Source organism: Brienomyrus brachyistius, chromosome 4 (assembly GCF_023856365.1).
Source record: "Brienomyrus brachyistius isolate T26 chromosome 4, BBRACH_0.4, whole genome shotgun sequence".
Lineage (NCBI taxonomy): Eukaryota > Metazoa > Chordata > Actinopteri > Osteoglossiformes > Mormyridae > Brienomyrus > Brienomyrus brachyistius.
Genome location: NC_064536.1, coordinates 31,434,874 through 31,462,568, shown reverse-complemented (window position 1 = coordinate 31,462,568; position 27,695 = coordinate 31,434,874). Strand labels below are relative to the sequence as shown.

Sequence of the window (27,695 nt, the reverse complement as noted above, 5' to 3'; positions counted from 1 at the left end):
TTTGGCTTCGCAACCAGCATCCTAGACAATGCACACATTTATGCCCGAAAAACTGCGTAATTTGAGCAAAATCTCTCGTATTTTTTGGTGTTTTCTTTTTGGCTGTTTCACCACGGGTAAGATATTTTTTTCTGTACAAATTGCATTTCGTAACCAACAAAAGTTATTTTATGGTAAAAGTTCATTTTCTCAAGTAATTCATTTCATTTTGTGTGTCTGATCTGAATTGTGGGGGACAGTGTTTTTCAGGGGTAACCTGGCACGGCACCACAACCTACGACTGGAGGAAATCGGCGCTGAGATTATTCTTTAGCTTGGCTTAAAAATAATAAAAATGTAATAAATATCGTGACACCAAAGTGTGGCAAAATCACATGCAAGGTGACAGCTCCACCTGAGTTGTATGTAATGACTGGTCAGTATTTCCAGCAAGATTGTTAGACTAACCAGGAAGAGCATTTTTGCTGCCTTAGCACAGGGACACGATTAGTTGCAAGGCTGAAGACAATGATAAGTACAATTCCCATACCGGGAGTAGAACCCGGGCCGCCTGGGTGAAAACCAGGAATCCTAACCGCTAGACCATATGGGACACCATGCAGCCTGCTTCTTGTGAGCTCCCTGTCTGCAGCTGATGCGAGGAAGCCAAGACGTTGGTAGCATGGAGCGGCTAAAGCAGAAGGCATTAGAGTAAAGGAAAGAAATGGCCGAGCCAGCCAGGAGTCGAACCTAGAATATTCCGATTCATAGTCAGACGCGTTATCCATTGCGCCACTGGCCCACAGCATCGAAGGACAAACAAGTAACACGAAGAGAAGAGGATTAAATGCATTTGCATCCAGTTCTTTCTTGTGTCGATTTCACACTTCAGATGACTTTCAAGTATTTCTTAAAAACAGATTCTTCCTCTCAGTATCAAATAATGTCACAAGAAATTTCATCTTTTTAAGTAGCAATAATGCTTATGAGAATGACAGATGGAAAATCAACTAAAAGTAAATGCTACAGTCTGAAAATACGGAATGCTTCCCAAATCTGTCTGTCATCTATGTTCCTTTTGCCAGCCTCCTTTCGGCTTTAGTGCAACAAATGTTTCAGCCCCCTATTGGCCAGTTGAAGAAGTGTTTCAACTAAATGTTTTACAACGGTCTCGACCGATTGGCCAAGCGAGGCGACTGGCCCCGTGTGGTTGGCCAGTGAAACAAGGACCCGCCTGCCCCGCTGACACGCTGGTGTTACAGCACGGACATTCCCTTCGCATCGGTGACGTTTTTGGCTTCGCATCCAGCATCCTAGACAATGCACACATTTATGCCCGAAAAACTGTGTAATTTGAGCAAAATCTCTCGTATTTTTTGGTGTTTTCTTTTTGGCTGTTTCACCACGGGTAAGATATTTTTATTTCTGTACAAATTGCATTTCGTAACCAAAAAAAGTTATTTTATGGTAAAAGTTCATTTTCTCAAGTAATTCATTTCATTTTGTGTGTCTGATCTGAATTGTCGGGGACAGTGTTTTTCAGGGGTAACCTGGCACGGCACCACAACCTACGACTGGAGGTAATCGGCGCTGAGATTATTCTTTAGCTTGGCTTAAAAATAATAAAAATGTAATAAATATCGTGACAGCAAAGTGTGGCAAAATCACATGCAAGGTGACAGCTCCACCTGAGTTGTATGTAATGACTGTTTAGTATTTCCAGCAAGATTGTTAGACTTCCCAGGAAGAGCATTTTTGCTGCCTGAGCACAGGGACATGATTAGTTGCAAGGCTGAAGACAACGATAAGTACAATTCCCATACCGGGAGTCGAACCCGGGCCGCCTGAGTGAAAACCAGGAATCCTAACCGCTAGACCATATGGGACACCATGCAGCTTGCCTCTTGTGAGCTCCCTGTCTGCAGCTGATGCGAGGAAGCCAAGACGTTGGTAGCATGGAGCGGCTAAAGCAGAAGGCATTAGAGTAAAGGAAAGAAATGGCCGAGCCAGCCAGGAGTCGAACCTAGAAACTTCTGATCCGTAGTCAGACGCGTTATCCATTGCGCCACTGGCCCACAGCAGAGAAGGACAAACAAGTAGCACAAAGAGAAAAGGATTAAATGCATTTGCATCCAGATCTTTCTTGCGTCGATTTCACACTTCAGATGACTTTCAAGTATTTCTTAAAAACAGATTCTTCCTCTCAGTATCAAATAATGTCACAAGAAATTTCATCTTTTTAAGTAGCAATAATGCTTATGAGAATGACAGATGGAAAATCAACTAAAAGTAAATGCTACAGTCTGAAAATACGGAATGCTTCCCAAATCTGTCTGTCATCTATGTTCCTTTTGCCAGCCTCCTTTCGGCTTTAGTGCAACAAATGTTTCAGCCCTCTATTGGCCAGTTGAAGAAGTGTTTCAACTAAATGTTTTACAACGGTCTCGACCGATTGGCCAAGCGAGGCGACTGGCCCCGTGTGGTTGGCCAGTGAAACAAGGACCCGCCTGCCCCGCTGACACGCTGGTGTTACAGCACGGACATTCCCTTCGCAGCGGTGACGTTTTTGGCTTCGCATCCAGCATCCTAGACAATGCACACATTTAAGGCCGAAAAACTGCTAAATTTGAGCAAATTCTCTCGTATTTTTTGTGTTTTCTTTTTGGCTGTTTCACCAGGGTAAGATATTTTTTTTCTGTACAAATTGCATTTCGTAACCAACAAAGTTATTTTATGGTAAAAGTTCATTTTCTCAAGTAATTCATTTCATTTTGTGTGTCTGATCTGAATTGTCGGGGACAGTGTTTTTCAGTGGTAACCTGGCACGGCACCACAACCTACGACTGGAGGAAATCGGCGCTGAGATTATTCTTTAGCTTGGCTTAAAAATAATAAAAATGTAATAAATATCGTGACACCAAAGTGTGGCAAAATCACATGCAAGGTGACAGCTCCACCTGAGTTGTATGTAATGACTGGTCAGTATTTCCAGCAAGATTGTTAGACTTCCCAGGAAGAGCATTTTTGCTGCCTTAGCACAGGGACACGATTAGTTGCAATGCTGCAGACAACGATAAGTACAACGCCCATACCGGGAGTCGAACCCGGGCGAAAACCAGGAATCCTAACCGCTAGACCATATGGGACACCATGCAGCTTGCCTCTTGTGAGCTCCCTGTCTGCAGCTGATGCGAGGAAGCCAAGACGTTGGTAGCATGGAGCGGCTAAAGCAGAAGGCATTAGAGTAAAGGAAAGAAATGGCCGAGCCAGCCAGGAGTCGAACCTAGAATCTTCTGATCCGTAGTCAGACGCGTTATCCATTGCGCCACTGGCCCACAGCAGAGAAGGACAAACAAGTAGCACAAAGAGAAAAGGATTAAATGCATTTGCATCCAGATCTTTCTTGCGTCGATTTCACACTTCAGATGACTTTCAAGTATTTCTTAAAAACAGATTCTTCCTCTCAGTATCAAATAATGTCACAAGAAATTTCATCTTTTTAAGTAGCAATAATGCTTATGAGAATGACAGATGGAAAATCAACTAAAAGTAAATGCTACAGTCTGAAAATACGGAATGCTTCCCAAATCTGTCTGTCATCTATGTTCCTTTTGCCAGCCTCCTTTCGGCTTTAGTGCAACAAATGTTTCGGCCCTCTATTGGCTAGTTGAAGAAGTGTTTCAACTAAATGTTTTACAACGGTCTCGACCGATTGGCCAAGCGAGGCGACTGGCCCTGTGTGGTTGGCCAGTGAAACAAGGACCCGCCTGCCCCGCTGACACGCTGGTGTTACAGCACGGACATTCCCTTCGCATCGGTGACGTTTTTGGCTTCGCATCCAGCATCCTAGACAATGCACACATTTATGCCCGAAAAACTGTGTAATTTGAGCAAAATCTCTCGTATTTTTTGGTGTTTTCTTTTTGGCTGTTTCACCACGGGTAAGATATTTTTTTTCTGTACAAATTGCATTTCGTAACCAACAAAAGTTATTTTATGGTAAAAGTTCATTTTCTCAAGTAATTCATTTCATTTTGTGTGTCTGATCTGAATTGTCGGGGACAGTGTTTTTCAGGGGTAACCTGGCACGGCACCACAACCTACGACTGGAGGAAATCGGCGCTGAGATTATTCTTTAGCTTGGCTTAAAAATAATAAAAATGTAATAAATATCGTGACACCAAAGTGTGGCAAAATCACATGCAAGGTGACAGCTCCACCTGAGTTGTATGTAATGACTGGTCAGTATTTCCAGCAAGTTTGTTAGACTTCCCAGGAAGAGCATTTTTGCTGCCTTAGCACAGGGACACGATTAGTTGCAAGGCTGAAGACAACGATAAGTACAATTCCCATACCGGGAGTCGAACACGGGCCGCCTGGGTGAAAACCAGGAATCCTAACCGCTAGACCATATGGGACATCATGCAGCTTGCCTCTTGTGAGCTCCCTGTCTGCAGCTGATGCGAGGAAGCCAAGACGTTGGTAGCATGGAGCGGCTAAAGCAGAAGGCATTAGAGTAAAGGAAAGAAAAGGCCGAGCCAGCCAGGAGTCGAACCTAGAATCTCCTGATCCGTAGTCAGACGCATTATCCATTGCGCCACTGGCCCACAGCAGAGAAGGACAAACAAGTAGCACAAAGAGAAAAGGATTAAATGCATTTGCATCCAGATCTTTCTTGCGTCGATTTCACACTTCAGATGACTTTCAAGTATTTCTTAAAAACAGATTCTTCCTCTCAGTATCAAATAATGTCACAAGAAATTTCATCTTTTTAAGTAGCAATAATGCTTATGAGAATGACAGATGGAAAATCAACTAAAAGTAAATGCTACAGTCTGAAAATACGGAATGCTTCCCAAATCTGTCTGTCATCTATGTTCCTTTTGCCAGCCTCCTTTCGGCTTTAGTGCAACAAATGTTTCAGCCCTCTATTGGCCAGTTGAAGAAGTGTTTCAACTAAATGTTTTACAACGGTCTCGACCGATTGGCCAAGCGAGGCGACTGGCCCCGTGTGGTTGGCCAGTGAAACAAGGACCCGCCTGCCCCGCTACAGCGCTGGTGTTGTAGCACGGACATTCCCTTCGCAGCGGTGACGTTTTTGGCTTCGCATCCAGCATCCTAGACAATGCACACATTTAAGGCCGAAAAACTGCTAAATTTGAGCAAAATCTCTCGTATTTTTTGTGTTTTCTTTTTGGTTGTTTCACCATGGGTAAGATATTTTTTTTCTGTACAAATGGCATTTCGTAACCAACAAAAGTTATTTTATGGTAAAAGTTCATTTTCTCAAGTAATTCATTTCATTTTGTGTGTCTGATCTGAATTGTCGGGGACAGTGTTTTTCAGGGGTAACCTGGCACGGCACCACAACCTACGACTGGAGGAAATCGGCGCTGAGATTATTCTTTAGCTTGGCTTAAAAATAATAAAAATGTAATAAATATCGTGACACCAAAGTGTGGCAAAATCACATGCAAGGTGACAGCTCCACCTGAGTTGTATGTAATGACTGGTCAGTATTTCCAGCAAGATTGTTAGACTTCCCAGGAAGAGCATTTTTGCTGCCTTAGCACAGGGACACGATTAGTTGCAATGCTGCAGACAACGATAAGTACAACGCCCATACCGGGAGTCGAACCCGGGCGAAAACCAGGAATCCTAACCGCTAGACCATATGGGACACCATGCAGCTTGCCTCTTGTGAGCTCCCTGTCTGCAGCTGATGCGAGGAAGCCAAGACGTTGGTAGCATGGAGCGGCTAAAGCAGAAGGCATTAGAGTAAAGGAAAGAAATGGCCGAGCCAGCCAGGAGTCGAACCTAGAATCTCCTGATCCGTAGTCAGACGCGTTATCCATTGCGCCACTGGCCCACAGCAGAGAAGGACAAACAAGTAGCACAAAGAGAAAAGGATTAAATGCATTTGCATCCAGATCTTTCTTGCGTCGATTTCACACTTCAGATGACTTTCAAGTATTTCTTAAAAACAGATTCTTCCTCTCAGTATCAAATAATGTCACAAGAAATTTCATCTTTTTAAGTAGCAATAATGCTTATGAGAATGACAGATGGAAAATCAACTAAAAGTAAATGCTACAGTCTGAAAATACGGAATGCTTCCCAAATCTGTCTGTCATCTATGTTCCTTTTGCCAGCCTCCTTTCGGCTTTAGTGCAACAAATGTTTCGGCCCTCTATTGGCTAGTTGAAGAAGTGTTTCAACTAAATGTTTTACAACGGTCTCGACCGATTGGCCAAGCGAGGCGACTGGCCCCGTGTGGTTGGCCAGTGAAACAAGGACCCGCCTGCCCCGCTGACACGCTGGTGTTACAGCACGGACATTCCCTTCGCATCGGTGACGTTTTTGGCTTCGCATCCAGCAACCTAGACAATGCACACATTTATGCCCGAAAAACTGCGTAATTTGAGCAAAATCTCTCGTATTTTTTGGTGTTTTCTTTTTGGCTGTTTCACCAGGGGTAAGATATTTTTTTCTGTACAAATTGCATTTCGTAACCAACAAAGTTATTTTATGGTAAAAGTTCATTTTCTCAAGTAATTCATTTCATTTTGTGTGTCTGATCTGAATTGTCGGGGACAGTGTTTTTCAGTGGTAACCTGGCACGGCACCACAACCTACGACTGGAGGAAATCGGCGCTGAGATTATTCTTTAGCTTGGCTTAAAAATAATAAAAATGTAATAAATATCGTGACACCAAAGTGTGGCAAAATCACATGCAAGGTGACAGCTCCACCTGAGTTGTATGTAATGACTGGTTAGTATTTCCAGCAAGATTGTTAGACTTCCCAGGAAGAGCATTTTGCTGCCTTAGCACAGGGACACGATTAGTTGCAATGCTGCAGACAACGATAAGTACAATGCCCATACCGGGAGTCGAACCCGGGCGAAAACCAGGAATCCTAACCGCTAGACCATATGGGACACCATGCAGCTTGCCTCTTGTGAGCTCCCTGTCTGCAGTTGATGCGAGGAAGCCAAGACGTTGGTAGCATGGAGCGGCTAAAGCAGAAGGCATTAGAGTAAAGGAAAGAAATGGCCGAGCCAGCCAGGAGTCGAACCTAGAATCTTCTGATCCGTAGTCAGACGCGTTATCCATTGCGCCACTGGCCCACAGCAGAGAAGGACAAACAAGTAGCACAAAGAGAAAAGGATTAAATGCATTTGCATCCAGATCTTTCTTGCGTCGATTTCACACTTCAGATGACTTTCAAGTATTTCTTAAAAACAGATTCTTCCTCTCAGTATCAAATAATGTCACAAGAAATTTCATCTTTTTAAGTAGCAATAATGCTTATGAGAATGACAGATGGAAAATCAACTAAAAGTAAATGCTACAGTCTGAAAATACGGAATGCTTCCCAAATCTGTCTGTCATCTATGTTCCTTTTGCCAGCCTCCTTTCGGCTTTAGTGCAACAAATGTTTCGGCCCTCTATTGGCTAGTTGAAGAAGTGTTTCAACTAAATGTTTTACAACGGTCTCGACCGATTGGCCAAGCGAGGCGACTGGCCCTGTGTGGTTGGCCAGTGAAACAAGGACCCGCCTGCCCCGCTGACACGCTGGTGTTACAGCACGGACATTCCCTTCGCATCGGTGACGTTTTTGGCTTCGCATCCAGCATCCTAGACAATGCACACATTTATGCCCGAAAAACTGTGTAATTTGAGCAAAATCTCTCGTATTTTTTGGTGTTTTCTTTTTGGCTGTTTCACCACGGGTAAGATATTTTTTTTCTGTACAAATTGCATTTCGTAACCAACAAAAGTTATTTTATGGTAAAAGTTCATTTTCTCAAGTAATTCATTTCATTTTGTGTGTCTGATCTGAATTGTCGGGGACAGTGTTTTTCAGGGGTAACCTGGCACGGCACCACAACCTACGACTGGAGGAAATCGGCGCTGAGATTATTCTTTAGCTTGGCTTAAAAATAATAAAAATGTAATAAATATCGTGACACCAAAGTGTGGCAAAATCACATGCAAGGTGACAGCTCCACCTGAGTTGTATGTAATGACTGGTCAGTATTTCCAGCAAGTTTGTTAGACTTCCCAGGAAGAGCATTTTTGCTGCCTTAGCACAGGGACACGATTAGTTGCAAGGCTGAAGACAACGATAAGTACAATTCCCATACCGGGAGTCGAACACGGGCCGCCTGGGTGAAAACCAGGAATCCTAACCGCTAGACCATATGGGACATCATGCAGCTTGCCTCTTGTGAGCTCCCTGTCTGCAGCTGATGCGAGGAAGCCAAGACGTTGGTAGCATGGAGCGGCTAAAGCAGAAGGCATTAGAGTAAAGGAAAGAAAAGGCCGAGCCAGCCAGGAGTCGAACCTAGAATCTCCTGATCCGTAGTCAGACGCATTATCCATTGCGCCACTGGCCCACAGCAGAGAAGGACAAACAAGTAGCACAAAGAGAAAAGGATTAAATGCATTTGCATCCAGATCTTTCTTGCGTCGATTTCACACTTCAGATGACTTTCAAGTATTTCTTAAAAACAGATTCTTCCTCTCAGTATCAAATAATGTCACAAGAAATTTCATCTTTTTAAGTAGCAATAATGCTTATGAGAATGACAGATGGAAAATCAACTAAAAGTAAATGCTACAGTCTGAAAATACGGAATGCTTCCCAAATCTGTCTGTCATCTATGTTCCTTTTGCCAGCCTCCTTTCGGCTTTAGTGCAACAAATGTTTCAGCCCTCTATTGGCCAGTTGAAGAAGTGTTTCAACTAAATGTTTTACAACGGTCTCGACCGATTGGCCAAGCGAGGCGACTGGCCCCGTGTGGTTGGCCAGTGAAACAAGGACCCGCCTGCCCCGCTACAGCGCTGGTGTTGTAGCACGGACATTCCCTTCGCAGCGGTGACGTTTTTGGCTTCGCATCCAGCATCCTAGACAATGCACACATTTAAGGCCGAAAAACTGCTAAATTTGAGCAAAATCTCTCGTATTTTTTGTGTTTTCTTTTTGGTTGTTTCACCATGGGTAAGATATTTTTTTTCTGTACAAATGGCATTTCGTAACCAACAAAAGTTATTTTATGGTAAAAGTTCATTTTCTCAAGTAATTCATTTCATTTTGTGTGTCTGATCTGAATTGTCGGGGACAGTGTTTTTCAGGGGTAACCTGGCACGGCACCACAACCTACGACTGGAGGAAATCGGTGCTGAGATTATTCTTTAGCTAGGCTTAAAAATACTAAAAATGTATTAAATATTGTGACACCAAAGTATGGCAAAATCACGTGCAAGGTGACAGCTCCACCTGAGTTGTATGTAATGACTGGTCAGTATTTCCAGCAAGATTGTTAGACTTCCCAGGAAGAGCATTTTTGCTGCCTTAGCACAGGGACACGATTAGTTGCAATGCTGAAGACAACGATAAGTACAATTCCCATATCGGGAGTCGAACCCGGGCGAAAACCAGGAATCCTAACCGCTAGACCATATGGGTCACCATGCAGCCTGCCTCTTGTGAGCTCCCTGTCTGCAGCTGATGCGAGGAAGCCAAGATGTTGGTAGCATGGATCGGCTAAAGCAGAAGGCATTAGAGTAAAGGAAAGAAATGGCCAAGCCAGCCAGGAGTCGAACCTAGAATCTTCTGATCCGTAGTCAGACGCGTTATCCATTGCACCACTGGCCCACAGCATAGACGGACAAACAAGTAACACAAAGAGAAAAGGATTAAATGCATTTGTATCCAGATCTTTCTTGTGTCGATTTCACACTTCAGATGACTTTCAAGTATTTCTTAAAAACAGATTCTTCCTCTCAGTATCAAATAATGTCACAAGAAATTTCATCTTTTTAAGTAGCAATAATGCTTATGAGAATGACAGATGGAAAATCAACTAAAAGTAAATGCTACAGTCTGAAAATACGGAATGCTTCCCAAATCTGTCTGTCATCTATGTTCCTTTTTCCAGCCTCCTTTCGGCTTTAGTGCAACAAATGTTTCAGCCCCCTATTGGACAGTTGAAGAAGTGTTTCAACTAAATGTTTTACAACGGCCTCGACCGATTGGCCAAGGGAGGCGACTGGCCCCGTGTGGTTGGCCAGTGAAACAAGGACCCGCCCGCCCCGCTGACGCGCTGGTGTTGCAGCACGGACATTCCCTTCGCATCGGTGACGTTTTTGGCTTCGCATCCAGCATCCTAGACAATGCACACATTTATGGCCGAAAAACTGCTAAATTTTAGCAAAATCTCTCGTATTCTTGGTGTTTTCTTTTTGGCTGTGTGGTAGAAAATTCTTGATTATGCTAATCAGTAATCAATAATTGAATATAGACGATTATGCAAAATGCATTACCTAATCAGTAATTAACAATTGAGTTTATAATGTGTTGTTGATTTACCTATAATGATTGAAACAATATAACCTCACTTGAATCAGTCTGATGTATCAAGCACAATGTACTAATGCAAGCTTGCTTACTGTAAGTAAAGGGATTTCTATTTTCTATGACGGAACTAACGTTTGCCATAATGTAGCTTGCTCAGCAAGGGCCTGGGTCAGCATGACCTGGAAGTGAGATAAAAGTAATTGGGAAATTGGATAAATTTAACTCGACTCAGTATGAAACTGCAGAGGAATTTCTGTGCTGATAAGCAAGCCTCAATAAGCAGAAGTGCCGGGTGTCTACAGACACCTGATCCTTTTCTTTGAACTACCTGATGACGGCATTTTTGGCTATAAGAGATGTATGCACTTGTTGTTCGGGGAGCAGAACACGAGACGCATGATTGCTGAATGTCTGTTCCCTTTGAGCTCATCCAATAATAAAGTTCTGTCAAACACTTAAACATCGGACTTCGAGAAATTTCTTCCACAGATTTGGGGGCTCGTCCGGGATCGGAGAAAGGGAACAGCCAGAGCGCATGGACGGCGAGGAACGAGGTGTCCTGTTAGAAGGGAGCGGTGAAGCGCTACCGTCAGCCAAGGAGCGAGGAAAAAAGTTACTCGATCCGGCTCAGCATCCCATCCTTGTCGGACGAACGCCTGGACGTCCCAATCCGATCAACGGACCAAAATTAAAGGGAAAAGTTGCTTAAATAAAGTTGATTTATTTAATCGCAAGTCGATGTTTAAGTCTATATAGTAACTATATGTGCTGTTTGACAAACTTTGGGAAAAGCGCTAGTGGATTGTGATCCACAGGAGGATCCTCGTATTCACAGGAAGGTGAATACAGGTATTTGCAAGGAAGCAAATACGGGTGTCTGTAGAGACACAGGTCTTTGACAGGGAGGGAGTATGAATAAGGTTGTGTGTGTGGAAACTGTCCCGTCGGGCAGCTAACACGGCTCTGCCGGGGGCAGCCTGGTAGCGGACTGAGTCCTGCCAGGGAAGTGAATGGATAGTAGCTGCCGCGCAGTGATTCGTGTCCTGCCGGAGGAAATTGTGTGAATGTGTGAAGCGTGTAAATATCCTGGTTGTGATGAATGTGAATGTGTTGTGTTGTCTAGTGCAAAATATCAGATAAACGAATTAATAAGTGTCCAGAAAATTAGACAGAGATACCGGTGTAAAAAGCGCCAAGCGGCCAAGCGGCCGTGCCCAAACTAAATTTGTCTCATTTATGAGGACAGAGACACAAGTTAAAATTTATATTGCTGGAATGTGTGTCTGGTGCGCATAATAAAATATTAATTATATTATCCTCCAATCCTGCTAAAAACAAAATATTTGCTTATGCTCTCTAGCGAAGGAGCGCTAGGGCTTTGTGTTTATAATAAATAGCTTGCTCTATCGCAAGGAAGGAATTTGCTTTTGCTTTCTCGCAAATTCTATTGCAACGAAGAAACTTGCTTCTGCTTTCGCAACGAAGTAAACTGCTTAATTTCCTGAAGTGCTTTGTTGAGGGTAACTGGTGTACAGATAGGAAAAGTCATGGGCAGTTCAAATAGCAAAGAAAACAAATGGGCTCCAGATCCTGCGTATGACCCAGAGGGTATGACAAAATTTGAAAAACAAATGAGAAAACGCAGTTGTCGAAAGCCAGGCGAGAAACGTACTTGTAGCGATGTGGTCGAGACTGAGATGGGAGAGAGTTTTAGCAAAGAATGTGCCAAATGGAGTAAAATGGCAAGCGGGCGCTGGCCCGTGGACGGCACGTTCGATCCAACAATAATGCAACATACACAGCGTGTAATACAAAGCAAAAAGGGATGTTGTGGAAAATATGGGGATATTGATAAGTTTGAAAAGCGGATATATGTGGCTAAATTGAAAGAGTTAGAGAAGGAAAAGGCAAATAATGAGGGACTGCTGGACAAACTGGCCAGGGAGACAGCGGAGTTAAATGCTGAAAGGGCTAAAAATGAGGCTCAGGCCCAATCCCTCAGCATGGTGTTACAGAATACTAAGAAGAAAAAGGAAGAGATACCTCTGTACCCTCCTCTGCCGAATGTGCCCCCTCCCCCTGCTTATCATCCTCAGCTAGGAGCAGCTGCAGCAGCACCGGCGTCTGTGGAGACCACTGCCCCTCCCTCAGAGAAGAAGGAGGAAGATGACACAGTGGGGGGAGCAGGAGCCCTGCCGCTGAGACAGAGCCAGAGACTGCTGCAAAGGGGGGGAGACTCAGCCTCACAGTTGTAGGATCACACATGCACATATCACAAAGCTTAAATTCCAGGTGGCCTGAGACAAGGCCTACCCTGGTACGAGAAGGCACACATCGGCCTAGGCCCCAAAGGGGGGGTTCGTGACCCCACACACATAGATAACCAGGGAGGCCAGCACTCCAACTTTTATTGCCCAAAGCTTTAACGACCTACAGATAGCAGAGTGGATCCCCAGGGACAGGGGCCCCTCGACTTGGCCCACAACCCCATCCCCCGACATCCTGCCTTACATACCACTCACCCAGCACCCCACAAAAAGTTTCTGTTAAGTTTGGTTTTTGTATACCCTGTATAGTATGTTGCTTATGTCTCAATATGCAAGTCATGTTTATGTGAGTGTCCTTAGACAGTCTTAGGTTTGTGTACCACCCTTATAACCATGTTCACAGCGTCTATTATTTTACTCCTCACACCTAAACACTTGTATAAATTTGAATAAATAAATAGGTATAGCTACCACTGCATATATGTTAAACCAGAATAATCTTGGAAATTGAATAGTCTAACCAGGGACCTTAGTGTGCCCTAACTTTCGAAGATTCTTTTCCTTTGTCTGACAAACCTTCCCCCCCCTTTTTGCTTTGCCACATTCCTCGGCAACCCTTATCTGATCTTTGTATTTCACCATACCTATCCAAGGGTAAGATGTGCTGATGACAAGAGAATGTCATATAATGTCTGTATAAAGGGTATACATCTGTTGAAGTGTAATCTACACTGTCTACCATATATACCACATACTGGTGTGAGTAATAGAACATAACATAATAGCATAATATAAGTAATCATTAATTAATCATCACAGATGGGATTTGGTGTGAACCGCTAGGCTGGTATGGCATGTTTGGTATCAAACTGACGGGAAATCACTCCAGTTTCCAAATCTGGTCAATGGTTACCACAAAAGTGGACATATCAAAAGTTACACCAGCCTAATGAAAATCACCATTACCAGAGAAGTCAGTCTGGTCATAAATCCCAAAAGGACTGATACCGACCCCCTTCCGAAAGCCCGCCAAATGGATGGTCAGCCATTGGCCCAGGACTCGAATTCCTGGTCACTCCTATTCACGAACTTTACACTATAAAACCTGGCACCTCAGAACAAAGCGGGGGGAGAGGGAAGAAAAGGAGAGAGAAAGGTGTAGAACATCAGCGGAGCGGAGGAGAGCGGAGCAGAGGAAACAAAGACCATTAGCCCAGGAGAAGAGAAGCCCACAAGCAGCCCTCCTGAAGCCTATCAGTTTAGACCCAACTGGACAAAGAACTGAAACTCAGCCCAAGCTTCACCAGAAGAAAGAACCGGAGGGACTCCACTCCAACAACCGCTGTAAACACCGCGCCTCCCTGAGAGCCATCACCCATCAGCTCATTAGCCTCTGCAACCAACTGCCAAGACCCCCCCTTTCCCTCATCCAAGTAAACCAACTTCCTTTCATTTCTAATAACCTAAACTGTCCTATTCACCTGCTATATTCCTTTAGGTTCATATTTCCACAAACTGTTTGCTTTGCAGAACAGTTTTTCCCTTTTTAGGTTAATCCTTTTAAATCTGGTCATTGCATTTTCATGATTACATTGTTTGTGTCTATTCCGTTATTTCATGTTTATTCTTTGTTAGGTGTAATGTCTGTCTTATGTTAGTTGTAGGAATAAATGCATGTCTTTTACACAACTTCAGTCTCCGTCATTGAGTGCTCACAATACTCCCTGCCTCTGTGCGATCTGGCTACTACGCTCTGAAACCTCTAAACTCGCCTGAAATATCGCGAGACTCTCTCTCATCGGCCGTGAGGGGAGCTTTGCTACCGACCGTTTACATTACCTGGTGACGCAGCTCGCTGGACGAGCCTACTAACCCAGGTTATTAAGCGATACTGGTTATTAATGAGTCCCATTTAAGTCTCACATTAACAGATATCGGGGATTCGCAATTGAGTTTGGAGGAGCCGACCATTCAGCATAACAATTGGTTAATAATCAGCATTAGATAATAATTAATTAAAAGTTAATTAATTTCAAAACATATTGGTGGAGATATTAAAATTTACCTGAGCTAATAATTCCTACACCTCCTTGTCCTTTACGCACTGAAATTCCTTCAGATTCCTTCAATCTTTTAATTATGTTATGCACTGTTGAAGGTGAAATATCCAAATCTCTTCCTGTCGTTCTTTGAGGAACATTGTTTTTAAACATTTCAATAATTTTCTCAGGTATTTGTGCTGCTTTTGTACCAAATCATAATTACAATGACCTGTTGACATCACTTGTTTCAAATAACATAATTATTTAACCAATTTACCTCACTACTGGCCCTAAATTGCTCCTGTCCCGACTTTTTTGGAAATGTGTTGCAAGAACCAAAATTGGAATACGTGTTTATTTTGAGAAAAACAATGAAATTCATGAGGAACACATTAAATAATGTGGTGGGGGTAACTGTCATGCCCTGCTCGTCGGCTCCTCTTGTGTGCCACGCCCCCTGATTACCCACGTGTTTTCTCCCGATTGTACCCAGCTGTATCTAGTTCATTTGCTCAGTCCTGTGTATTTCAGTCCGTGTCTTACCCGAGTCCTTTGTCCGTCATTGATGTTCTTGATGCAAGTCAGCGTCTGATGTTCCCTGCACCTCGTTGTCCTCCAAATAAACCCCCGTTTTCCCCGTATTCCGCTTGCCTGCCTGCTTCTTGCTCGCTCGCCTGCCTGAACGATCGCCCGCTCCGACCGCGATCGTGACAGAATGACGGACCCAAACAAAGCACCTGCCGTGACAGAGGAGGAGTACTGCAGTTACGGCGAGCAGGTGCCCTTCTGGATTCCGGCCTGGCATCCGGGAGGATTCCCCGGCTTGGAACCTTGTCAGCCGGAACTGGGATATCTTAGAGGGGTTATCCCTGGAGGAAGACGCGCACCTAACCAAGGAGGTGCGCGACAACTTCAGGAGGATAGCCGAGCTCCGGAAAGAGCGATATGTCGCTCCCAGCGAACCAGGGACTGTCCTCGCGCCGTCTGTCTTTGCGGGCTTAGCGCCGCCTCCCGCTACCACCGGTCGCCGGAGGAGGAAGAGGAGACCAGCGATCGCCCCGTCGATCGTCCTAGGGGCGTGCTCCATCGCCCTCGCTCCTCTTCCTGGGGAGTATCGGGAGAGTATCCCGATCACCCCGGAAGTCCCCAGCGCTGCGAAGCTGTCTCCCAGGGCAGCTTCCCCTTTCCGGAGAACACGCCTGGCCACTGAGCAGCTACCTCCGCTGCTCGCTGCAATCGCCAGGTCAGAGGGGCTCCCTCCGCTCTGGTCGCCTGCGCATCTCGCGCAGCCGCCAGCACAGCCGCCTCTGCCTGCGGGCCCCGCTCCCGTGCGGCCGCCGCTGCCTGCGCAGCCCCCTTCGCCTGCTGCAGCTCCAGGGCAGGCGCCCCCACTGCAGCAGCCTGCAGCTTCCGGGCAGGCGCCCCCACAGCCTCCAGTCCCTGACCGCGCTCCAGTCCCTGACCGCGCTCCAGTCCCTGACCGCGCTCCTGTCCCTGACTGCCCTGCCGCAGCTCCAGAGGCGCCCCCTCCGCCTTCCGCAGCTCCAGAGGCGCCCCCTCCGCCTGCCGCAGCTCCAGAGGCGCCCCCTCCGCCTGCCGCAGCTCCAGAGGCGCCCCCTCCGCCTGCCGCAGCTCCAGAGGCGCCCCCTCCGCCTGCCGCAGCTCCAGAGGCGCCCCCTCCGCCTGCCGCAGCTCCAGAGGCGCCCCCTCCGCCTGCCGCAGCTCCAGAGGCGCCCCCTCCGCCTGCCGCAGCTCCAGAGGCGCCCCCTCCGCCTGCCGCAGCTCCAGAGGCGCCCCCTCCGCCTGCCGCAGCTCCAGAGGCGCCCCCTCCGCCTGCAGCAGCTCCAGAGGCGCCCCCTCCGCCTGCAGCAGCTCCAGCTCCTGTCCCTTCTCCCCCTGTGACGTTACCCTCGCCCCAGCGACCTCGACCCCGAGCGAGGGTCGTTATGTCTGTGTCCCGCAAGGGGAGGGGACACAGACGTAGGACTGGGGTCCCTCCCGCCCTGCCCCCTGGCTCGCCCTCCCTCACCTGCGCTCTGGCTCGGTTGGCGCCCGTGGGTCCTGGCCCTCCGGGTCGGCTGTCGCCTGCGGGTCCCTCTCCGGTGCCTCGTCGCCCTGCCTCGCTCCCCCCTCCGGTGCCTGGTCAGTCGCCGGGGGGCTCCCCGACGGCGGCTCCTTGGTCGCCTGCGGGGCCCCCACCTTCGGCCCGTCGGAGGACGTCGCCGCCTGCGGCGGCTCCCCCCCTCGCCTTGCCTTCGCCCTGGCCCCTTCCTGCTCCCTCGTCCCCTTCCCCGGTGCTCCCTCCTGCTCCCTCCCTGGCCCCTCCGCGGGTCCCTCGCCCTGTCTCCTCTGCCCCTTCTCGGTCCCCTCCGGCTCCGGCCTCCCGGCCGCCTGCGGCCCCTCCAGCTGCCGCCCGTCGCCCGCTGGGGCTCCCACGGGCTCCCCTTTGTTCCCCCGCCTTCTCTCCTGCCCTGGTCCCTCCTTCGTTTGCTTCCCCTTTCTTGGTCCCGCCTGTCTCTGCTCCCCCTCGCTTTGTTCCTCCCGTCTCTGCTCCTTGTCCTTCTCTGTTCCCTTCGTTCACTCCTGGTCCTTTTGTTCCTCCTGTTCCCGCTGTGTCCCCTTTCCTGGTTTGTCTTTCTGCCTTCCCTGTCCTGTGTCGGCTCCTGTCTCACGTCTCACGTTTGCCCTGTTTTGTGCCTCGGTCCTGTTTCCAGTCTCTCGTTGATGGTTCTGTTTTTTTTTGCTCCAGGTCCCGGTTCCCGTGTCCCGTCTGTCGCCTCCTCCCTGGCGCGCCCGGTGAAGCGCGCCTTTGGGGGGGGGTTCTGTCATGCCCTGCTCGTCGGCTCCTCCTGTGTGCCACGCCCCCTGATTACCCACGTGTTTTCTCCCGATTGTACCCAGCTGTATCTAGTTCATTTGCTCAGTCCTGTGTATTTCAGTCCGTGTCTTACCCGAGTCCTTTGTCCGTCATTGATGTTCTTGATGTAAGTCAGCGTCTGATGTTCCCTGCACCTCGTTGTCCTCCAAATAAACCCCCGTTTTCCCCGTATCCCGCTTGCTTGCCTGCTCCTTACCCGCACGATCGCCGCTCTGCCGTTACCTCCGCGAGCGATCGTGACAGTAACACAATAAATTTAAGATTTTTATTAGCGAAATGAAATTGTCGTTACTCCAGTCGGTGTAAAAAACACACTAGTAAAAGGACATCAAAATAAAAACAACGTGAATTAACAAAAGAAGTACTGAAACTACAGAAAGATAATAAGAAAATATAACAATAAAAGGTATATAAAAAGTAAAGATGAAAATGTATAAAAAATATGTAGAAATGTTTATAATACAGATTGTAGTTATAGCATATTTTAGCTTTTAATCTATGATGTTAATGATCCTACTGGCCTGGGGGTACTGGGTGGCCGAGAGGTCTGTGAAATTTGGAGGGTCAGTAGCTTGCCTGGGAAGCCTTAGCATTCAGCGAAAACTGAACAGAGAGGCCTGTAGCAGGGTTGTCAAATTTGATTAGCTGGCTGGCATAAGATTTTCAGTTTGAAAGAAAGTATGCACACAGATTTACATGTACATAACAGTTTTATTACCTTGTAAATAGTTTGTAGGGTTTTCAAAGTACCCCAGTGCTTTTGATATAGCGAATTTTAGGTTTATAATGAAATAATATAGATTTCTTGCGTGAGCGTGAGAGCCTGAAGGTGTGAGTGTCACACCAGATGGGTGAGAGCTGGCAACCCTGGCTCTGTTCAGTAGCCTCAGAAATTCTTTCGAACTTTCCACACACAGCTGATGGAAATCAATGGACGCAAAGGTTCTCAGTGACCATTTTAGCTTGTTTTTAGACTAAAGGCCTATGATGGATCTTTGGAATGTTGCGGAGATACGAATGCTGAGGACAGCATACTTTGTGCTGTGAGTGTTATGCTATCCATGTAAACAAAGTACACAGTCCAACCAGATACTATATTGAAATGCTAACAAGTTGTTAAATATTTTTATTCAAGTGACTTTAAGTCTGGATAATGTTTTTAATGGTTGGAAACGTGTGTATTACTGTAAATTAAATAATTAAACTTCTGAAATGGCCGCTCAGCACCCACCACTGAGCTTCACTGGTCAGCCTTGACTGGTTCTGTGCTGGTGGCAAGAGGCTCAGTGCAGGAGGAGGCTGCAAACCTGAAGAGGCACACAACCGTATGGATGGGGCAGGGGATCAATGGTGTGAGGTAGAGGACCAGGGCAGTGGGATTGCAGTGGCACAAGGGCAACCGTGTGGTCATCATGGGCTCCTCCAATGGCAGCTTTAGGTAAGTCACTCCAGTAAACCCCGTTAGACTCCAGTGAAGTGAGTGAGGCTGCAGCGCTACACTGGAGGGGACACATGTGGGCTCAGGGGCCCATGTGACTGTAGCAGATGAAGGGATCTCTAGCTGATGTGGAGGTACAGGCCCAATGGCAGTAAGGGGTGGGCAGTCAGGTGCAGAGGCTGCGGGGCCAGCGGCCCCACTGTACACATGGACCGCAGGGAATTTCAGCATGTTGTGCCCAAAGTCCAGCACACATGCTGTGCTCCGGGGGAAATTCAGGCCCAGGATGGAGGGATCGAGCATGTCAGCCATCCACATAGTTACTATTCACAACTAAACCCCCCATGTCAAAAGGGAACAACCCCGTCCCTCTTAAAGGGGCCAGGTCACCAGTCATTGTTCTCACCTGCACCAATGTCAGTTCTAGACAGTGTCTGGTCTCACCAGGGTTGCAGTGGAACCTGTATGGACTAGGGCAGTACATGCGACTCACATCACTATGGTGAGTATGTGACAGAAGTTGCCTCTGTGAGTCCAATCCGTAGTCACAACCTCTGCAGCAGGTGGCAGCAGGGCCACCTCCCCGGTGTCACCAAGGAAGTTCAGGAAATTAACCTTGTTGGCCCACATCTTCCCGGCTATGCGTGCCCTTGGCGGAACCCTGGGTGGCGGTGAACTTAGGACACTTTCTGAGGATTGCGGGGTGGGGGGGGGGGGGGGTGCTGCTGCCTGTCAGCCTACAGGCAGTCTGCATCCAGGAAGTAAACCTGAGGGCCTGGGTCCTCCAAGCCCTTTGGCGTTTCCTCACAGCTTGGTTGATTTCTCCCGCCTCGTTCCCCGCCACCTCGCTGCCCACAATTTCTCTCTCCAAAGCCAGTTCCAGGGCCTCGTCTAGGGACGCAGAGGGGTTGACTGTGTCTGAATGTGAGCTATCTGGGGTTAAGTGTCTAGATAAACTGATCCCTGGCCAGTTCACTCTGTACTGATAGAGCCATGTGAGCACAGACACGCCTACACAACCCCTTGATATCATTAAGCAGGATGCAGAGAGACTCATTTGACTCAGTCCCTGCACCTATTGTTTAACTGAGAGGGCAGAAGTCCTCACACTGCCCACAGCGATTCTGCAGGGTACTGACCAGTGTCTCATCCAGGGGCTCAAGCAACCAGCAGTGTACACCTCAGAAAAACATGTGTGACAACCCTGAGGACCTGTTTGCATACCACAATGGTATCCCATCTCCCCATGCTCTTTAAAGGGGTACCACCCATCCAGTATAGTTATCACTGGGCTATCACAATGTCATCACAATACTAAAGACTGAAACAAAGTCGTGAGGTCAGACCCTCTGTATACAGCACACAGTCTCACCCTCACATCCTGTATGACCACATTTCTGCTGTTCACATGGCATTTCTCCAGCTTCCATTGCCCTGCAATGGACTGACGTGCTGTTGAAGGTCTACCTCACTTTACACTTTGCCCATGTCTTGTGTGTATACCCTGTCCGATCCTAACGTGTATTTAGTGTGTGTAAATCTCTCACTGCATCTGCATTTCGCAGTTCAGCTTCTGACAACATTGTGTTTCCCATCTGTGTATTTGGGTTCGGTGCTTGTTGGGTGCCTGTCGTGGTCCTTCTATTTACAATTGTACGCGGGGCATGCTGGGATATGTGCCCCGCCGGTGTTACACTAGTATAAAAAAAGGAATCTGGTCGAGTTTGTTCATTGACCAAATTTTGTTTTTGCAAACCAAATTGTTTGTAGGCCAAAGCATTTGTGAACTGCAAGCACTACTGTACTAATGATAAATTGGTATGAAAAAATGGAGACAATTTCTGAGACACCAGAGCGATCCGTGTACTGTAATATTTATCTTATCAATAACACAGTAAAAATACACATTAGCGCCAATTCATCTTCTTTATTCATCATGAATATTTTAATTCATTAATGCAGGAGTCTGTGATAAATCGCTATCAGCATTTGGTTTATAATGGCCAATTAATGATAACTAAAAAGAAACAGAGAGACTGAAGACAGAACTTTCAACCATGATATGAGTGCTGTTGCTGCATAATTTGTCCACCAGGGGTCACAGCGCAACCCCCATCTCGGCAAGATGGATGACTTGAAATACGTTTCTATATCAAGTTGAATTATTTTTATTTCTATAGCACATTTAAAAACAATCTATGTTGTGCCAAAGTGCTGTAGGTCAAAATAATATAAATATATAGTAAAAGTAGAGACATTGGCCAATGTTACACAATGTTACACAAAAAATAATCAGAATCAGACTGTGGTTTATTGCCAAGTAGGTTGACCCTACAAGGAATTCTTTTTGGTATAATGGTGCTCCATGGAAAAACAAGACTAAGCAACAACCAAGTTCAAAAAACAGCGCAAAAGTTATACAATAATCTAGTAATAAATATAAAATCACTATAAATGTTAAATACATGATGTGCAAAGCAGAATAGTCAGATTAAATAGATAAATAAAATGTGTTCCTGTGTGTGCAGGGTCAGTACAGAGATGCATCTAATAAGAAGCGGTGTAAGGCTGAATTAGCTTCGAGACGGACTGGGGACCTATGCCATGTATCGCCTTAGAAAGAAATAAGAAATCTTTAAACTGTATTCTCAGAAATTCTCAAAACTTAACAGGTAGCCAATGCAATGCAGCCAACACAGGGGAAATTTGGTGTCTATTTTTTGTTGAGAGCCTGGTAGCACCGTTTTGAACAAGGTGTAGTCAGAATAAAGATGCTTCTCGTAAACCTGGGTACAGAGAACGGCAGTAACCCAATCAGGATAAAAGCAGGAGTAACTCTCCAGGTCTTTGGCTGAAAGGTGTGGTTTAAGCCAGGCTATTGAACTCAGCTGACAGAAACACCCCTTCACAACAGCATTTATTTGTTTATCAAACTCAGTGATGAATCAAAGATGACACCAAGATTTTTAGTATGTGACTGGAAGTTTTCTGAATGAGGCCCTAATTGTTCTCTGAGATCATGAACAGTGACCAAAACTCATTACCTCTATCTTGTTTTCATTAATCTGGACGAAAGTCATTGCTGTCCTGTTCTTAATATCCTCCAGACAGTTAGAAAGGGCCACCAGAGAGCAGCAGTCACCAGGTTTTAATGGCAGATAGAGCTGCATATCACCAGCATAGCAATGATATTTTACATAATAACGTTCACAAATAGAGCCCAAAGGAAGCATGTATAGAGGGAATAGGAGAGGGCCTGTATCACAGGACTGGATATGTTTACAAGTAAGGCCATAGTACTGAAGGGGTGTGGCCATCCCACACAGTGACAAGCCCATTCATTCACCTCATCTAGGGATTTAAGGTCCTGGTTTTCCTCTCAGACCCTAGAACACACTGCCAGGCTCAGATTCCCGATCCCACATCCTGCTGAAGCCCTTCCCAAGATCAGACATTAGTTTTGTTTTCCTTGTTCTTATAGTAAAATGGTGGTCTTTGACTTTTATACATCATCACTGTTCTGTTAATTACATATGACCTAATCTAAGTATTACACAAACCAAGCATAATTACTTAGAGATGTCATGAGGTAGAAAATCCTTATTCAGTTAATTATTTTCCCCACAGGTGCTGACAGTGTGTCTACAGTGAAATGGGCCTGTGTACAGAGAGGATGATCTGTAACAATCCCATGTTCCTATGGTGACAGATATAAAACTCATGTGAAATACTGGTGCAGAGGGTATAATGTGAGGTCATGTACTCCCATAGTACACACTGACTCTCCACTGGAGGGTAAAGTGTGAGTCAGAGATGATCCTGACCAGCGAGTCTTCACTGTGACCATCAACAATCTGACAGCTGAGGACTCCGATCGGTACTGGTGTGGTGTGAAGATCAGTGGAGCCTCTCTGATCAGGTTAATCTGTCAGTCACTGATGGTAAGATGTCTGTACTGCAGACTGTAGCCAATGAGATGCACAGTATGTAACATGTCACTGAGTCAAAAAAGAAGGACCATAACACAAACACTGATGGAAAAAATGTTTTAATATTTTAAAAATCTGCATTTTAATTTAATTCAATATGATAAACGAGACTTGGAAGAAGTAACAGTGTCAGCTAAATCGGGCGACTTCATGAGGTTAAATATGATAAGCAATATGTTAAAAAATGTCAGTTTATTGGCCAAACATTTACATACAGTATGTATGTTGTAATGGGCTGATATTCATAAACATTTCATTGCTGTGCAAATCTTTGAGTGTTTTACCTGTGTGTTCAAGTCCTCCAGGGCTGTCAGTGGACAAACAGGAGGTGACGGATGTGGATGGAGACAGTGTCAGTGTTACTATGGAAACAACAAAAGACAAAGGATGTGGTGTAAGATTGGGGGCTCCTGTGCATCAGAGAGATCAGTGAGTTTGCATGGGAGGCCTGTCCTGATCAGGGATGACACAGAAAATAAAACCTTCATTGTGACAATGAGTGGGCTGGAGAGGAAGGACACTGGCTGGTATTGGTGTGCTGCTGGAATCCTGCAGATTCCAGTTCATATTACTGTTAAACATAAGTAATTGATTTAAATCTGCCTGTGAATTATTTATGCTTGAATATAAATAGATACATACTAATCAACCCAGCAGTTTCACTCACGAAGGGGTTTGTGCTTCTTTGTGGGGATAATCCCCTATTTATCAGCTGTTGTGAAACAGAGTTATTTATTGGGATTATTGTTTCAATGCTAGTGGCACGGTGGTCCAGTAGGCGGCGCTGTTGCTTCACGCCTCCATGTTTAGGGGTTTGAATCTGGCTTCTGCTCTGTCTGTGTGGAGTTTGCATGTTCTCCACATGCTGTGTGGGTTTCCTCCAACAATCCAAAAACGCACAGTCAGGCTAATTGGTGTCTTTAATATTGAATGTGTGTCTTCTAGTTTATGATCAGTCTGTAATATGACAAAAATCACAGCATTTTCCACAGACGTACAGCCAGTCACTTGTTATGTATACAAATCCAGACAAATCCATGTAGCTTGCAACATAATTCAGGCATTTTTTCATCTTTGTGAGGATGAATTGTTACTAATGGTGTGCAGACTGACTAACATGTCTGTAGGTGGTTTTTCATTGCAGCGTAGGCCAGTGTTACAGTTGTACTCTGTAATATCTGTTCCAGTGCTGCATCCATCCATTGTCTGAAACTGCTTGTCTAACTCAGGGTCCCTATGGGCGCAATGCAGGGAACGTCCCATGACAGGGTGCCAACCCATTGCAGGACACGCTCACACTCCATTCCCTCGCACAAGCACACCTACCGGCAATTTGACAACTCCAATTAGCCTCAGCATGTTTTTGGACTGTGGGGGGAAATCAGAGTCCCTGGAGGAAACCCCACAATGACACGGGGGGAGCATGCAAACTCCATACACACGGAACTCCAGCGAAGACTTGAGTACACGTGCCAGAGGAGTGAGGCGACAGTGCAAACCACTGCACCACCATGCCACCCTGATACAATAGATACATTAAAATATGTTAATAAAATCATTTATCTCACCTGTTCACTATCAGTGCCCTGGGATGTGAACACTAATTCATTGTTCTCCATCTAATCATTTTCTCTGTAGAATATCTTTCATAATTTATATTTCAGTTTCAAGAGTGACCTTTTCTTAGTCTTACTTACTTCAGTCAGAATAGATTCACTGTTTTGTTCTTCAGGTTTAAATGTGATATGTGTGACTGACAGACACACTGGTGTATTATATGTCTCACAGGTGGGAGCAGGTTCTGGATGCTGTATTGAAAGCTGGGACTGGTGTGTTTTACCTGATTTGCACCATCATCACCATTCAGCTGCACTGGACCTCCTGTAGAAAGCGGGAACCAATCAGAGAGAAGCAGAGGGTCTCCCTGGATCAGAGGAAGCTGGCAGAGGAGATGACCTTCGTGGAGCAGAATGAGTCAGACGAGCTGTAAAATAAACGGTTATGCTAACTGCAGTGAGGCCTCTCTCACTCGGCCCTGCTCAGTCTGTACAGTCATAGCATGAGAGTCAGTTAAACACAGAGGGGTTGATTATCTGCTGGCAACCTGTACAACCACGTATTGGCCACTTATTCACAAGTGCTTTGCTGCCACCTGCTGGTTAATGTTTAATAATCGTTATCTTGTGAAGGTAAGACTGGTTTTTATTAAATTGTCTCTTGATTCTGAAAAAATATGGTACTATGCAAAAGTCTTGGGCCATCAAAGAAAACGTTTAATGCTATTTAATTGGGTTGTGTATATTTGCTCAGAACAAAAACACAATTATCATAAAAATATATCCAAATTAAAAGTGACACAATAAAAATTAACAAGAATTTCTTCTTTTCTCCATAAAGTTACTGATGCCTTGTTGGATCGCTAGATGAACCACACTTTGGATCCTAAACCTCTCCTCAGGGGCACCCCAGCCATTCCATGTATTTGTTAAATTCCGCCATCAGCTCACTTAATTAATTCATTTAATTAAACAAATGTTAATGATGCATTGATTAGCCATAGGAGTTGTGTTATAAAAATATATGGGTCTATTGGATGGTTGGTGCAAATGTTTTACTAACTTTAGAAGAGATTTTGAAATGACTGGGCTGCCACACTTTGACAGACAAAATATTATAATTCTAGACCAAGATGAAGATCATTTGAACATCATTTTCTTTGACAGCCCAAGACTTTTGTACAGTTTTGTATGTGTCTTTTATACTGGTCATTATTTGTTTAAATACATTATTAATAAATTGATACTTTACAAAACATTTCATATTTTTCTGAAATTGGTAATTATTAAAAACGAATTTCACAAACTTAAATGGTTTGGCTGCGATGGGCTGGCCCCCCATCCAGGGTTGTTCCCGTGCCCATTGCTTCCAGGATAGGCTCCGGACCCCCCGCGACCCAGTAGGATAAGCGGTTTGGAAAATGGATGGATGGATAAATGGTTTGGAGTTTTTAGTTCACCCCTCCTCGTCAGAGCCCACCAATCAGGGACTCTTTAAAAGAGTGATGTAATCGGGAACGCCCACTTTTCAATCTGCGGTACAAATACACCAGCTTGTCTCTGCTAACGACAGCCTGTGCATATCAGTTAAGGAGGAAACAGTACCACATACATATTGGCCAACATCAAATGAAAATGTAACACACGAAAACAGGACCGCCCACTTATCACTCTGCGTAAAATCACACCAGCTTGTCTCAGCTGACAGCAGCCTCACATATCAGCTAAGGAGGAAGACGGCATATCAAAAGTAAAAAGAAAGACACCATCAAATGAAAATATCCCTGTGTGACCTATTGGTTTCTGCTTTCACTCCCATTAAATGACAGTAAGTCTAGTTGGTGTCCGTGGTGCTGAAAACCTGGATCAGTAAATTCCAAATGAAACTTCTTTACCTGATTTAACTGTAACTCACTTATTTTGTTGGCAATGATGCTTTGTTGAGTCTAGAAAGGCGCAAAGTGGGTTTCAGATAAATTAAATGAAGTAGTTTTGCTTAAAAACCAAAAAGCTTTGAACAATCAGTTCAGCTTTGGACTGTAGTGCTTCACAAAGTAAAATCCATCCAGTTAAATCTCTTTATCCCCAAGTCAAGAAGATATCAAATGCAGAAGCACATTGTGGGAGATACAAGGTGCAGACACATTAAAAGCACTTTTTTGTGTGAACATTATAAAACAGATTGATAGACATTAAGCAGTTTGTAACTTTACATCCAGACCTACATCAGTCAGAAAAAGCAGGCGATGACCATCCCATCCAGCAGCTTCATCTCTGATTGTACAGAATCCCTTGTCAGCGTAACTTCTGAAGTCATGACTAAACTGATTTCCAGCTCTGCCTTCAGTTTCATCGGTTAGATTAAATTAGGAACTAAACTAAACTAGGAGGGAAATATAGTCAAGCTACTTAAGTAGCCGAATTTTGTGCATCCACTAGAGGGCAGCCACACATAGATTCCCTTATGAATGGTTCTGATGCTTCCGGAAAGCACTGCACAGAGACCCAGGTATGCCAGTGAGGAACGGATAAAGAGCAAACGGATCCAAATACTAGCTGTAATATATAGTATTTTCAATGAATTTGAACAAATTAATATAACAGTGTCAGAGTGTCAGATCCATGTGACTTTTTATGATTGAAGAACTTTGAAAGCCTGAATATAACTGAGGAGGCCCACGGACCCCATTATGTGTGAAACATCATTGTGGTGCTGAGAGAAACACAAACAGCTCAGTCTGACAGGACTGCTGATAAGACCCAGATGAAGTGAATCACCTGACTTTGCCCCCCCAGGACACCCCCACCCCTGTCATACAGACACCTTCCTAACGGACCTCTTGATTTGTGCCGATCCACAGATATTAAAAGGACCTACTGCAGTGACATTTTAAAACTGTATAAAACATAATAAAGACTGAAACAAAGGCCTGAGGTCAGACCCTCTGTATGTAGCACACAGTGTTTCTGTAGAGTCTCACGCTCACATCCTGTATGATGACTTTTCTGCTTTTCAGAATAAGACTGAATTCACTGCTCTTTGCTCATTTGCAATATGAGGAAGTAACAGTTTAGAAAAGAACTAGACTTATTTGATTAATTTGTTTGTAGTTTAAACTCTGTGAGCATGAATGATTCACTGTGAAGACCAGCTATCAATAATTTTGCTATGAAATCATAT

General features: G+C 45.3%; 11 non-coding genes across 11 annotated transcripts; all 11 read right to left on the bottom strand.

Annotated features, from left to right (window-relative positions):
- Positions 1–520: 520 nt before the first annotated feature.
- trnae-uuc (transfer RNA glutamic acid (anticodon UUC)) lies at positions 521–592 on the bottom strand. The gene has a single exon. It is a non-coding gene; the product is annotated as a tRNA-Glu (tRNA).
- Positions 593–708: 116 nt separating this feature from the next.
- Positions 709–781, bottom strand: trnah-aug (transfer RNA histidin (anticodon AUG)). Its single transcript has one exon. It is a non-coding gene; the product is annotated as a tRNA-His (tRNA).
- Positions 782–1,793: 1,012 nt separating this feature from the next.
- On the bottom strand, positions 1,794–1,865 carry trnae-uuc (transfer RNA glutamic acid (anticodon UUC)). Its single transcript has one exon. It is a non-coding gene; the product is annotated as a tRNA-Glu (tRNA).
- A 116-nt stretch (positions 1,866–1,981) lies between these two features.
- Positions 1,982–2,054, bottom strand: trnar-acg (transfer RNA arginine (anticodon ACG)). Its single transcript has one exon. It is a non-coding gene; the product is annotated as a tRNA-Arg (tRNA).
- Positions 2,055–3,241: 1,187 nt separating this feature from the next.
- On the bottom strand, positions 3,242–3,314 carry trnar-acg (transfer RNA arginine (anticodon ACG)). The gene has a single exon. It is a non-coding gene; the product is annotated as a tRNA-Arg (tRNA).
- Positions 3,315–4,325: 1,011 nt separating this feature from the next.
- trnae-uuc (transfer RNA glutamic acid (anticodon UUC)) lies at positions 4,326–4,397 on the bottom strand. Its single transcript has one exon. It is a non-coding gene; the product is annotated as a tRNA-Glu (tRNA).
- Positions 4,398–4,513: 116 nt separating this feature from the next.
- On the bottom strand, positions 4,514–4,586 carry trnar-acg (transfer RNA arginine (anticodon ACG)). Its single transcript has one exon. It is a non-coding gene; the product is annotated as a tRNA-Arg (tRNA).
- A 1,189-nt stretch (positions 4,587–5,775) lies between these two features.
- On the bottom strand, positions 5,776–5,848 carry trnar-acg (transfer RNA arginine (anticodon ACG)). The gene has a single exon. It is a non-coding gene; the product is annotated as a tRNA-Arg (tRNA).
- Positions 5,849–7,035: 1,187 nt separating this feature from the next.
- On the bottom strand, positions 7,036–7,108 carry trnar-acg (transfer RNA arginine (anticodon ACG)). The gene has a single exon. It is a non-coding gene; the product is annotated as a tRNA-Arg (tRNA).
- Positions 7,109–8,119: 1,011 nt separating this feature from the next.
- On the bottom strand, positions 8,120–8,191 carry trnae-uuc (transfer RNA glutamic acid (anticodon UUC)). The gene has a single exon. It is a non-coding gene; the product is annotated as a tRNA-Glu (tRNA).
- Positions 8,192–8,307: 116 nt separating this feature from the next.
- On the bottom strand, positions 8,308–8,380 carry trnar-acg (transfer RNA arginine (anticodon ACG)). The gene has a single exon. It is a non-coding gene; the product is annotated as a tRNA-Arg (tRNA).
- Between the last annotated feature and the right edge of the window lie 19,315 nt (positions 8,381–27,695).